An 11,861-nucleotide genomic window follows, 5' to 3' on the forward strand; every position below is an offset into this window, starting at 1 on the left:
CAATATGGTATTAGTAAAAAAAAAAAAAAAAAATTTAATAATAGAGAAAGCAAAGTTTACGAAGTACTTTCAGAATGCTTATTTCATTTCAACTTCACAAGAATTTGATATATGCATTTTCTCCATTTTACAACTGAGGAAACCAAGAGCCAAAGAAGGTAATACCTTCCTTTGAGTGCAAAGATTTGTTTTGTCCTCTACTTGCTATTTGAAATGTGATTCATGGACCAGCAGTATCAGCATCACCTGGGAATTTGTGAGAAATGCAGAATTTTAAGCTCCTCCCCAGATCAGCTGGATCCAAATCTGTGTTTTTAAGAAGATCTCTGGGTAGGGGTGCCTGAGTGGCTCAGTTGGTTAAGTGTCTGACTCTTGATTTTGGCTCAGGTCATTACCTCAGGGTCGTGAGATTGAGCCACCATTGGGCTCTGTGCTGAGCGTGGAGCCTGCCTAAGATTCTCTCTCTCCCTCTCCCCTACCCCTCCCCCACCCCCCCACACACATTCTCCCTCTCTCAAAAAAAAAAAAAAATCCCTGAGTATTTATATGCACATTAAAGTCCAAGAATTGCTCCTTTACCATATTGGAAAGTATTTTCTTGTCAGCTCAAAGTTAACCTGACACAAGGACTAATGAGGTAGCCACCTTAAGTTTTGGTTCAAATTAAGATCTCCTAATATGATCATTTTTGCAGAGGTTTATGGACCAAAAGAACCAAAAATTAAAAGTTCAGTGATAATAGGATAAGTTCTCTCTCTCTGCCATTTTCTTGAAGAGATATTGGATTTTATTCTGTAATATTCCAAAGACATGAAGTGAAATAACAAAAAAAGACATGTTAGCCAAAAAGGAGAAGCGATATATACTTGATGATCAGACCAATTGAAATATTATTAATTGAATAGCTGGTTCACGCCCTAAATGCTTCAATAATCTCAGCTTCCTTTGTCTTCTACTACTTCCTGTGTCCCTCCATCATTTGCCAAAGCATCTGGATGATGAGCGGAGCTCTGCTGATCTCTGGTGCTGGGGGCAACTTGTCTTTCAAAATGTCTAAACAGATTTTTCCCAACTTGTCTATATTAGGATGATAAATTCTGCCCATAAAATACATTTGGAAGGTTGCCACTGGGTATTCTTTTATAAGAAATAGTTCAAGTACACAAGTCCCACACCCAAAGGAAGAATTCCAAAGGAGACTACCCATGATACATGAAAATCATGTATGTTCTGATCCACATCTGCCTTGATGCCAAGCCCTTGATCATTTTCAGTCATTCCTGGATCATTCTTCAGGGCATTTTGGTGTTGTTTGTATGTGTAGGGGTTCAGAATATGTCACCCTAAAATATGCTACATTGGCATATTGATTATTTTGAATAAAGATAGTTAAGAAACAGTTTAAGAAGGACATTTTGAACTTCCTCTGTCCCCCTGGAAGCAGCAAATAAATCTCCCATGTGAAAGATACACTCCCTGTACCAGGAGGATAGAAGACAACCTTATCACCAGAGATAGGGAATTTAGGGCCAAGAAGACTTTATAAACCTTGTTCATTCTTTACCATTTGCCACTCCAAGCCCAAAACCCTCTGCTTTGTCAATTCTACACAAACTTTTTATTTCTTTGTCTAAAAAGTATAAAAGCTGCCTGCTCTGGTAACTTCTTTGAGTCTCATTTGAGGGGCTCCTATTCATGCATACATACATAATTAAATTTGTTTTTCTCCCATTAATCTGTCTTTTTATATAGGGGTGTCTTGGCCAAGAACATAGAAGGGAAGAAGAAAGTTATTTTTCCTCCCCTACAGATACTTGTTTTTCTCATCTTTTCAGTTTCAAATTTTTCAAACCTAAAGGAAATGGCAAGAATAGTAAAAATCACTGATATACTCTTCACATAGATTTCCCCAGTTATTAAAATTTTGCCTCATTTGCTTTCTCTCTGCCCCTTGTATCTCTCTCTCTCTCTCAATTTTGCTCTCTCATCAAGTAAAATCCATTAAAACACATTCCATAGCAAAATCAAATTATTTCTTTTAATAAAATCACTTGTCATGAATACACTATGCTAATTCCCCACTTTCAGGTCTAAATTTGTTCTCTGCGTCAAATGGAGCCAAGTAAGCACAGTTTCTTAGACGCTGCTAGGGGAAGAGGCTATGAAGCACACACCACATTGTCCCTCTTCTCCTCACTTCCAGCCCTCCTATGGCATTGCTTTAATGGTCATAGCAGCATTCAGCAGGGGCAGGGTCCTTGAAGAAGGAAAAGCAAGTAGCAAGGGCTATTTGCTGGTAATTCATATTTTGTATATCTTTGAGGGTAGCAAGTCTTTATTCTTTGAGAACAGATCATGCAATTTTAAAAACAGCCAAAAATTACTGAGGACCCAAATTGGTGATGCTATTCTATGTCTAAATCATGGGCATCTCTGAAGTAATGGTATGTACACAGGCAACTACATTTAAATAGGTATAACTTTCCAAGGTGACTCCTCGGAAGAGAACCACCTGTACCTTGGTATCTACATACTAATATATTTGTTGTTAAAAATCTGTCTTCTCAGGCACTTCTATATGCTTCTGATGGGACAGAGCATTGGATAAATTAACCTGTCTAGAAATCAATTAGTCATTATGTATCATGAGCTCTAAAAATATTTATAACCTTTGCCCCAATAATTCCACTTTTAAGAAACTCTACTAAAGGATTATAAAATGCGTGTTACAAGATAAAAAACTCAAAAGTATTCATCACAGGGTTATTTTAAAGAGAAAAATGAAATGAACTCAACCAAAATTTTCCAATAGGTAATAGGCTAAATGATTTATGACAGTCTATCCAATGCTTAACCTAGTAACATAAAAATTTTATAATGTTAAAAGAAAAAAGCAAGAAATAAAACTATATACAGCACAATTATAACTAGGTTATAAAATATATGCATATAAAAGACTGGAAGGAGGGGCGCCTGGGTGGCTCAGTCAGTTACGTGGCTGCCTTCAGCTCAGGTCATGATCCCAGGGTCCTGGGATCGAGCCCCGCATCGGGCTTCCTGCTCAGCGGGAAGCCTGCTTCTCCCTCTCCCACTCCCCCTGCTTGTGTTCCCTCTCTCGCTGTCTCTCTCTGTCAAATAAATAAATAAAATCTTTAAAAAAAAAAAAAAAGACTGGAAGGAAATACAAAATAAATTAAGAGTGGTTATCTTTAGTGGAAGTACCTATGGGTGATTTTATTATCTTTTCCTTAATATTATACAATAAGTATATGTTCCTTGATAATAAGAAAAAAAAACTTAAAAAACTCATTATTCAGTATTATTCTGCAGAGAAGGACCATTCATATCAGCTTTTCTTTGCCTATTTACAAAGAAAAAATTATATATTCTGATACTTGCATCACAGATCATTGTTGCTGCATAGACAGAAGCCTGTGGAAGCATTTTATTTACAGAATTCCTGTGACATAAAGTTTTTTATGACTACCTCTACGACACATCCCTGAGACACACAGTCTGGAGGGTCACTGAAGTAACTATTACACAGCACCAACTATGATGTTTCACCTGTCTTTATAAATAACGACATGATACCATATGTGGGTTGGCCCTATTTTCTTTGCTTGTGTTCCTCATAACTGTCTTCTCCGAATGTTTGGTTTCGTTCTTTCCCTGCACTTACAAAATATCACCTCATAAAGTATGAGGTGATCAGAGACCAAAGTCCCTTAAATCAAATGTATTGAAGGTTGAAAGACCACTGGCAGAACAAAGCTTTAATTTACAGTGGCTTGATTCATTGAGATGGCATGATAGAGTCCAAGTTCAATCAGATATTTCACAAGGTGCCTGATCCACTCAGCAGTGCCCTGGGCTCCCAGACAGGGACACAAAAGACTATGGGGCAGCCTTGACAAGCTGCAGATTATCAAGACAGAATGGACTGGAATGACACCTAGGGGCAGACTCCTGTTTTTGACAAGTCATGAAAGGAAGAGAAAATCAGAAAACAGACCCAACGAGCATCCCAAATTTATAAATGTAAGCATATCCTGCTTGTACCTCAATGAAAGGAAACCAGAAACACTCAGACTACATGAGATAATTAGAGCTCAAAGTCACTCTCCACATACATTCTTTTTTTTTTTTTAAAGATTTTATTCATTTATTTGAAGAGAGAGACACAGCGAGAGAGGGAACACAAGCAGGGGGAGTGGCAGAGGGAGAAGCAGGCTTCTGGCCGAGCAGGGAGCCCGATGCGGGGCTCGATCTCAGGACCCTGGGATCATGACCCGAGCCAAAGGCAGACGCTTAACGACTGAGCCACCCAGGCGCCCCCTCCACATACATTCTTTAATAAATGGCATGAGAACTTGAAAATTAACTATTGCTTATGTTCTTTCATTGTGATCTCCTATCAATCTGAGGTGAGGTGCAGAACAAACATGCATGAATAATCAAGACTTTTACTTTCTTTTTAAGTAAGTGTTTAGGGATGTAGAAAGACAAATATTTCATAAGAAATAGGTAGACTGAATCCCTGATATTGATAACAAGTCTGCCTTTTCTCTAAGCCTTGTACAATAGTTTATAGATATGAATAGCTGTGTCAGGCCCTACTTCCTCAAAACCAGAGGGTAAAATTGGGGTAGTACAGCTATCAAAACTGCAGCCCTAAGAAGAGTACCTCTCATAGGGACCACTCAATTCAAGCCAGCTGATGGTGATAGTAATCATAATATGGAAAACAAAATAGGCTTAGATTTTGAAGACCCCTGTTCAAGTTCTAGATCTTTTATAAAGGGAGATAATAAATCTTTCCATTCTTAATGAGATTTCAGGAAGGAGGATATGAAATAATGAAAGGTGAAAGGATTTTTAAACTCTGAAACAACATTACCTTGTCTTTATTGACAACTCACCATATGCTCACTAGGCATTGTCCTATTTAGTTCTCACTACAAAGCTGAGGCCAGAAATATTATCTCCCTCCCCAGATGAGGTCCAGAAGGTGAAGTAACTTCCTTACAGACAGAAAGTAGCAAAACTAGAGTTCAAACTCAGAGTTGGGACTTGATATATTTCTTCTTTGTGTTTTATTATATTACTGTTTTTAAGACCTGCTAGGTCCCAGGTAATATTAACATTATACATACCTGGGATTGCCCAAAAATGACCCCAGGAGCTTGCTCTGTGTCCAATACAGTAGCCTAACCAAGTAGGACTATAAAGCCCCTGAAATGTGCCTGGCACAACCAAAGAACTAATTTTAATTTAAACTTTATTTTTTTTAAAAATTTTAAGTTAAATTTAAAAATTGGTACTTAATTTGGGTATTGGAAAACTTTGAAGTATTTATTTGGAGCAATTTAGAGATGAAAATCTACTTTCTAACTATAAATTTTGTGAAATCTAAATACAGATCAAGTATTTCAAAGAAAATTTAGTGTCCAAACTGAGAGATTGTGTAAGTGTAAAATACACACCTGAGGACTTCAAAGACTTAGTATTTAAAAAATGTAAAATATCTCAATAATGACTTTTATATTGATTACATGCTGAAATGATATTTTAGATATAGTGATTTAAAGAAAATGTGTTATTAAAATGCATTTGATATTTTTGTTTCCTTTTTCTACTATAGTTAGTAACACACTCACACTTGCATATATGGTTTGCATTGTATTTCTGTTGATCAGCACTAGCCCAGATAAGTCAGCTGGAACTGAGAGCTCTCCCCTCTTCCCAGCAGGAGGGGCTGACCAGGAACTTGGCCATCCTATCTTAGTGGTAAGTTACCATGGACCCCAGGTCCCTTTTGTTTTGTCAGTTCTTCACAAACTTATTGTTTCTTTGTCTAACAGGTATAAAGGTGTGTTGGTCATTTCTTCGGCACTCTATAGGCATAAAATTAAATTTGTTTTTCTCTGGTTAATCTGTCTTATGTCAGTTGAATTATTAGACTAGTCAAAGAACCTAGAAGGGAAGAAGGAGAAAGTTTTCCTCCCCTACGCTTGCCCTATAAAATGAGAGATCGAGAAGGAAGCAGGTCCTGCTCCTAGAACGTTCACCCTAAAATGGGCACAGTGCCCTGCCCACAGCACACTTTTCTGTTCATGTCATAAACACCACATCTTGCTGAACCTTGCTTAAAGTTCCCCTAATAAAGCCTTTCTAACCCATAGAACTGAGGAATTTGCCTTGGCTCATGACAGATGGTGACCACGAAGGGACCCACCTTGCACAACAGGGGCTCCTGGGAATACTTGGAGAGAAAGACCTAGGAAAAAACTGAACTTCCTCCTAATAGTAAAATAGATACTCAAAGAACAATGAGATTTGTGATCTTATCGTAAATGTGACACATATGTGATTAACACAGGAGAAGCCAAGGGCATACTGGTTACATCTGTAACCAGTGTTGTTCTCCTGAGGCACATTATCCCATAAAAATGTAAGTGGCATTAAAGCAAAATTCCTGTACTAACACACAATGCTGCACTTAACCCAGAATAAAGCTGAAACACAATACAATTTATATACTCCAGGGACCGGGGAATTCCTATCCACCAGCAAGCATGATAGAGGGCTACTACTGATGAGAAAATCTACCTCTGTTTAAATGCTAATTAAACATCTACTGAGAGTGTCCAACTATATGTCAGGACATAGAATAGACATTAAGACAGTAATGTGAAATAATATAAAAAGCATTGGTTTCTCATTATGTGATCCAGGTCTCAGTCTCCTCGTCTGTGAAACAATGATAATAGTCCTCAAATGGGTATTGAAAGCCTTAAGTCGATCATGTATTTTAATGACTTAGACAGGGTGTGACATAGTAAAGACTTTAAATTTCAGCTCCCTCCCTCTGAAAGCTAGAAGAGTAGAAAAGACTCCCTGCCCTGAAGGAGTTAATGCCATAGCCAGAGGAGCAGACCAGACTCAGTCTTCAGGGCTTCTCCTCCTCATTATACAGAGGACAGCCCAGCAGTCGGTGGTGGCAGGAAGGAAGGAGGGCCACTGCAGCACGTGGGTGTGAAGGTAGGACAAGAAGGGACAGGAATGTGACCCAGAAGACGTAAGAAATTGAACTGATCTAAAACGATCCCAGAACAAAAAGTAAGAATTCCCTCCTTAAAGATAAAATTGATTTTCAATTTGATTTCTTGTCATTTGCCTTTCCTAGAAATGTTTAGCATGGAAAAACCAATTATTTGAGGAATTTAATGAGCTATGTTCCAAATAATCACAATTTTAAACTAATTGTTTGTGTTTTACCAGAAATCTAGATTTTTGTGAAATGGAAACATGCCTTCCCCCCTATACTTTACAACTAGGTATTCAGGGTAGGGTTTTTTTTTTTTTTCTTTTATCTCAAAATCTCAAATTTGTCCACCCCACTCCCTTCGTTCCCATGGTCACTGCCTGAGTTCAGCCTTTCTGTCTTCTTTCTGTTATTATTCCTGATGGGCCCGACTCTCCAGTTCGTCCTCACTCCAGTCCCTCTTCCCTGACCAGAACACTGTCTCAGGATCCCACGGTGTCTATGCTGCTTTCTACACCATCTGCAGGTCCCCATTTTGACAGATGAGTCCCGGCCACTTGGAACGCACTGGGACTGCATGACCTGTTCTGCCTAATTGCCTGCCCCGGGTCTTGAGCAGCCCTGCCCCAGGACACCCCATATCTGGGACATGCTGTGCACCGCACCCTGGCCATCTCTGCTCTCCTTAACTTGCTCCCACTCTTCTCTGTGCCCTTCCCTTCTCTCTACCTCGCCTTCAAAGCCTCGGCCCCAAATGTCGCTGACTTTTTAAAACCTTCACCCATTCACTTCTCCCTCCTCCAACCCCCCGGCAGACTCTATCACACTTCCTCAGCATTTACAGAGAGCTTTGTGCATACCGCTATCACAACTTTAGTCATATCACATCATGTGAGAATGAACTGTATACACATTATTTTTCTCCATTACATTATTCTTAGAAGAAAGAACATTGTTTTTTTTTTAAGATTTCATTTATTTATTTGGCAGAGAGAGAAAGAGAGCACAAGCCCGGGGAGCAGCAGGTAGAGGGAGAGGGAGAAGCAGACTCCCCGCAGAGCAGAGCTGGCTGAACTCGATCTAGGACCCTGGGGTCAAGACCTGAGCTGAAGGCAGACGCTTAACCAACTGAGCCACCCAAGCACCCCAGGACATTTTTTTTAAATCCCTAATTTAATGATGGTGTGGGCAAGGTATCATCTTCAAAAACCAGGGCAGCTAGTCAGTAGTCCTTTAAAGTGTCCAGCATGGAGTGAATGCCTGCAAAAATATTTATAGAAAAGAAGAAAATTAGAGACCAGAAAAGAAAAGGAAAGAGAAGTGGGGAGGGGGGGAGTGTTTAGCAACTAAATTTAAAATTTAACACAATTGGTTTTTAGCCTAGTTCCTAGAGATGAAGTTGCTGTGCTGTGATCAAGGACAACCCACATTGTTTCTGTGAATGTCACTCACCCCATCTGCAAAGTGGAAATAATAATAATAGATCTTACCTCCCTGGCACTGTTATGGGAGTAAATGAATTGCAAGAGTGGCTGTAAAATCCCAGTTTTGAATTGAGTCCAAGGTCATTCTATTTTTTAAAGTGTATTTTTCAGAAAATTGGAAATGTGCTCTAAAATTTTTATTGAAAAAATATTCTCTTTTGTTGAATAATGATAGGAGATAAAATATGCCACAGTTCCAACTCATCCCCCTTTATTAATGAATTAAGCCACATCAAAAGGTAATAAAAAGGGTATAAGAGGCTCCTAAGAAGCATTCAAATTTTTATCCATCATTTTCCTTCCATAAAATGAGCATTTCTATTAAAATGATATTACATAAAAATGGAATTTTAATGTGTGGAGATTCTTTAAAATCACAAGACCACCTGGTAAAAGGCAGGTTTAACACTACTTTTCCCTCCATAGAAATTAGGAATGAAAGAAATAAAAAATGATTGAAATTAGAAAATGCAAAACCAAAATAGCCACAAAATAAATGTGCTCCCCAAATGTGGAAGTGTTAGGACATCCAACTCGAAGATGCCATTGTTAAGAGTATTAAGCTCTTGCTGGGCAGTGACCATGGGTGCTAAGAAGTTCCACGTGGGTCATGAAAGCACATGGGTCATGGGGGAAGGCGCGACTGCAGGGAAAGAGGCCACATTTGACCAGGAGACGGGGATTGTGACACTGCAGCTCAGTCGAAAACATGAATTCCTTGCCAACAAGGTACATGCCATGAGAGAGTCACAGTAGGCAAAAATACAGTAAAGTTGAAAGGATGGTCACTCCCAAGGGAAACAGGTTCCACAAAGAATAGGGAAAGAGAGCGTTTGGTAAAGATGTATCAGTAGTCACTCTGTGACGTCATTTACAAAGTATGACTATTGGTGATGAGTAGAAAACATTTCAAATTGAGAAGTGTTGAGACAATAAGCATAAAAGCTCATACACTGTATTTGTAAATATTTTGGGGACGTGAATACTTATCTTGATCATCTCTGAAGAATTTTAATTTTTTTCTCATTTATAATTTTAATCGAAGCATCGCTAGTCATTTTTTCTTAACTCTTTCTTATAGGCACCAAATTTTAATATCTAAGTCAATCTTTGGGAAAGAAACAGCATTAAGAACTCCCCTCCAGAACAAAACAGGAATGTTCTTTCCTACAAATAACCAAATTCAAAATCTACCAAAACAAAAACAAAAAGCCCGCACACAAAAACAATAACAAAAATCACATTCTAGGGCTTCAGTGCATTTAGCAGCCTTCACTGAGCAGCCTAATCATCCTTCAGCTGACCTTCAAAAAAAGTAACACCCAAGTTCATCAAAATATACATTTTCCATTTGCTTTTTTTTTTTTCATTAAAGATAACAAATAAAGAAAAAAGAAGCCTTGAAGGAATTCACAATCAATTGCCTGACTCATTTTGATGTCATGTACAGCATACGGAGGTCAGGAAGGCTATTTGCAGCTCACGTGACTAGGGGATATTGGTCTTCAAGCATTTGCTTTCTTCCAAACAGTGTAAAATACCCACAGTTCCCAGTATGAAGGAACACAGACTAGGTCTTTTGAGAATTCCACGGGACAGTACAGGCACCCGAGCTGTTCTTCACAGAGTGCCAGGGCTTCTGTCAAATTGACACAGTTACCCTCTGTAAAATATTTCCCATCCTGTTTCAGTACTTTCATGGAGAGGTCAAGAATCAGTCTATGGGGCGCCTGGGTGGCTCAGTCAGTTAAGCGTCTGCCTTCGGCTTGGGTCATGATCCCGGGGTCCTGGGATGGAGCCCCCGGGACATGGGAATCTCTGCTCAGCGGGGAGTCTGCTTCTCCTTCTCCCTCTACCTGCCCCCTCCCCCTGCTTGTGCTTGCTCTCTCTCTGTCAAATAAATAAAATCTTAAAAAAAAAAAAAAATTCAGTCTGAGAAACTCCCATATGGAATCTTCTTCCAGAGATGAGATTGGAACGGCTGTCAAATCATTAATCACATAATCAAACTCTCTCCCTTCTTCGGCGTACCTCTTCAGTACTAGAATACAGTCTTCTATTAAAACCTGAGAGCAGTCTCCTTTAGGATTGTCTACGGGGTGGCCACCTGGTTTCTGCAGGTGTTTCTTATATCCATCAGTCACCATTTGGTCAATCTCTACTGCAGTGACCATCTTTGGTTTCAGTTTGGCTATTTCACATTATATGCGCCCACCTCCACCGCCTAGAATCGGTGTGTCTTTGCCACCATAGTCTTTTCCACTGGCCTTTTCCATACATGCCCTATGTATACCCAAATCATCCTCCACCAGATGAACATCTCCAAATTGCCTCGCGTATAGAATTTTAAATGTTCTTAGATGGCGAATCTTCATCATACACCACTTGATCTATGTCACACCGACCACCAGGTGGCCATCAGCAGTGAGCCAATATCAGTTGAGGGCCCTCCTCGAACCATGGGCGGTAATCTCTTCACCCGCCCGGTACGGTCCTTACTCAGTTCTTCTGTTCTTTCTTCTACTGCGTTCAAAAGACCGTCAACTTCTTGGCCTTGCAAATCACCATCATAACTCTGAAGTTCCAACACCACCAATCCATGTGGGTCAATTCTCAATTTGGCAAAGCTGCCATTTTCGTCTCTGTGGGTCACTAAAATAACCGTGTCTTGCCAGGTGTGCCCCGATTCCGTCGTCCCTTGCTCCTGGAAAATGGATCGGAGGCCCTTTTAGGGTGGTCTCACCACAAAGCCTGCCAAGCATGAAGTCCAGCATGCCAGTGCCGTGCTGCAGTCATGCGGAGGAGGCCCTGTGGCCTGCCTGGGGGAGGCGGCCTCGGGAGACTGGGCGGCCGTGGGGATGTCAGGCTGCCCAGGGAGTGCCTCTCAAGAGAATTTTAATATGGAAAAAAATAAAGGATAAAAAATGTATGTGAGAGCAGAAGACCCAACAAATAAGAGTCTTCCAGGGTCTTAGCCGAGTTCCTTGGAGAAGGCAGCACATCCGTTGTCCCTCAGACACAGCTCAGGAAATAACTTTTCTTACACCAGCGTCTCCCCAGGATACTAGAAGAACTGGATCTCCCGAGGGATTTCAGTCACTGTTAACAGTCTTTCATAAGCGGGAAAGATCTAGCTCAAAACCCTCAATGTACTTAAGAAATCTACAAGGCCACAAATCACTAGGACTACAATCTCCCGTTCGGCTTTCTAACCTCGCTGTCAGATACCAATGCTAACGACATTTTACATTTGCAGTATTGTGATTTATAAGAAATACATATTTGGTCATTTAAATATGTATATTCCTTATCTATTTGCCCTCTTCCAC

General features: G+C 39.9%; 1 pseudogene; it reads right to left on the bottom strand.

The window, feature by feature from the left end:
• Nucleotides 1–10,037: 10,037 nt before the first annotated feature.
• Nucleotides 10,038–11,306, bottom strand: LOC123862888 (spermine synthase-like; annotated as a pseudogene).
• Nucleotides 11,307–11,861: the final 555 nt, after the last annotated feature.

This window comes from Mirounga angustirostris, unplaced genomic scaffold (genome assembly GCF_029215605.1).
Source record: "Mirounga angustirostris isolate CCGP_5_RB_7025 unplaced genomic scaffold, mMirAng1.0.hap1 SCAF_1, whole genome shotgun sequence".
NCBI lineage: Eukaryota > Metazoa > Chordata > Mammalia > Carnivora > Phocidae > Mirounga > Mirounga angustirostris.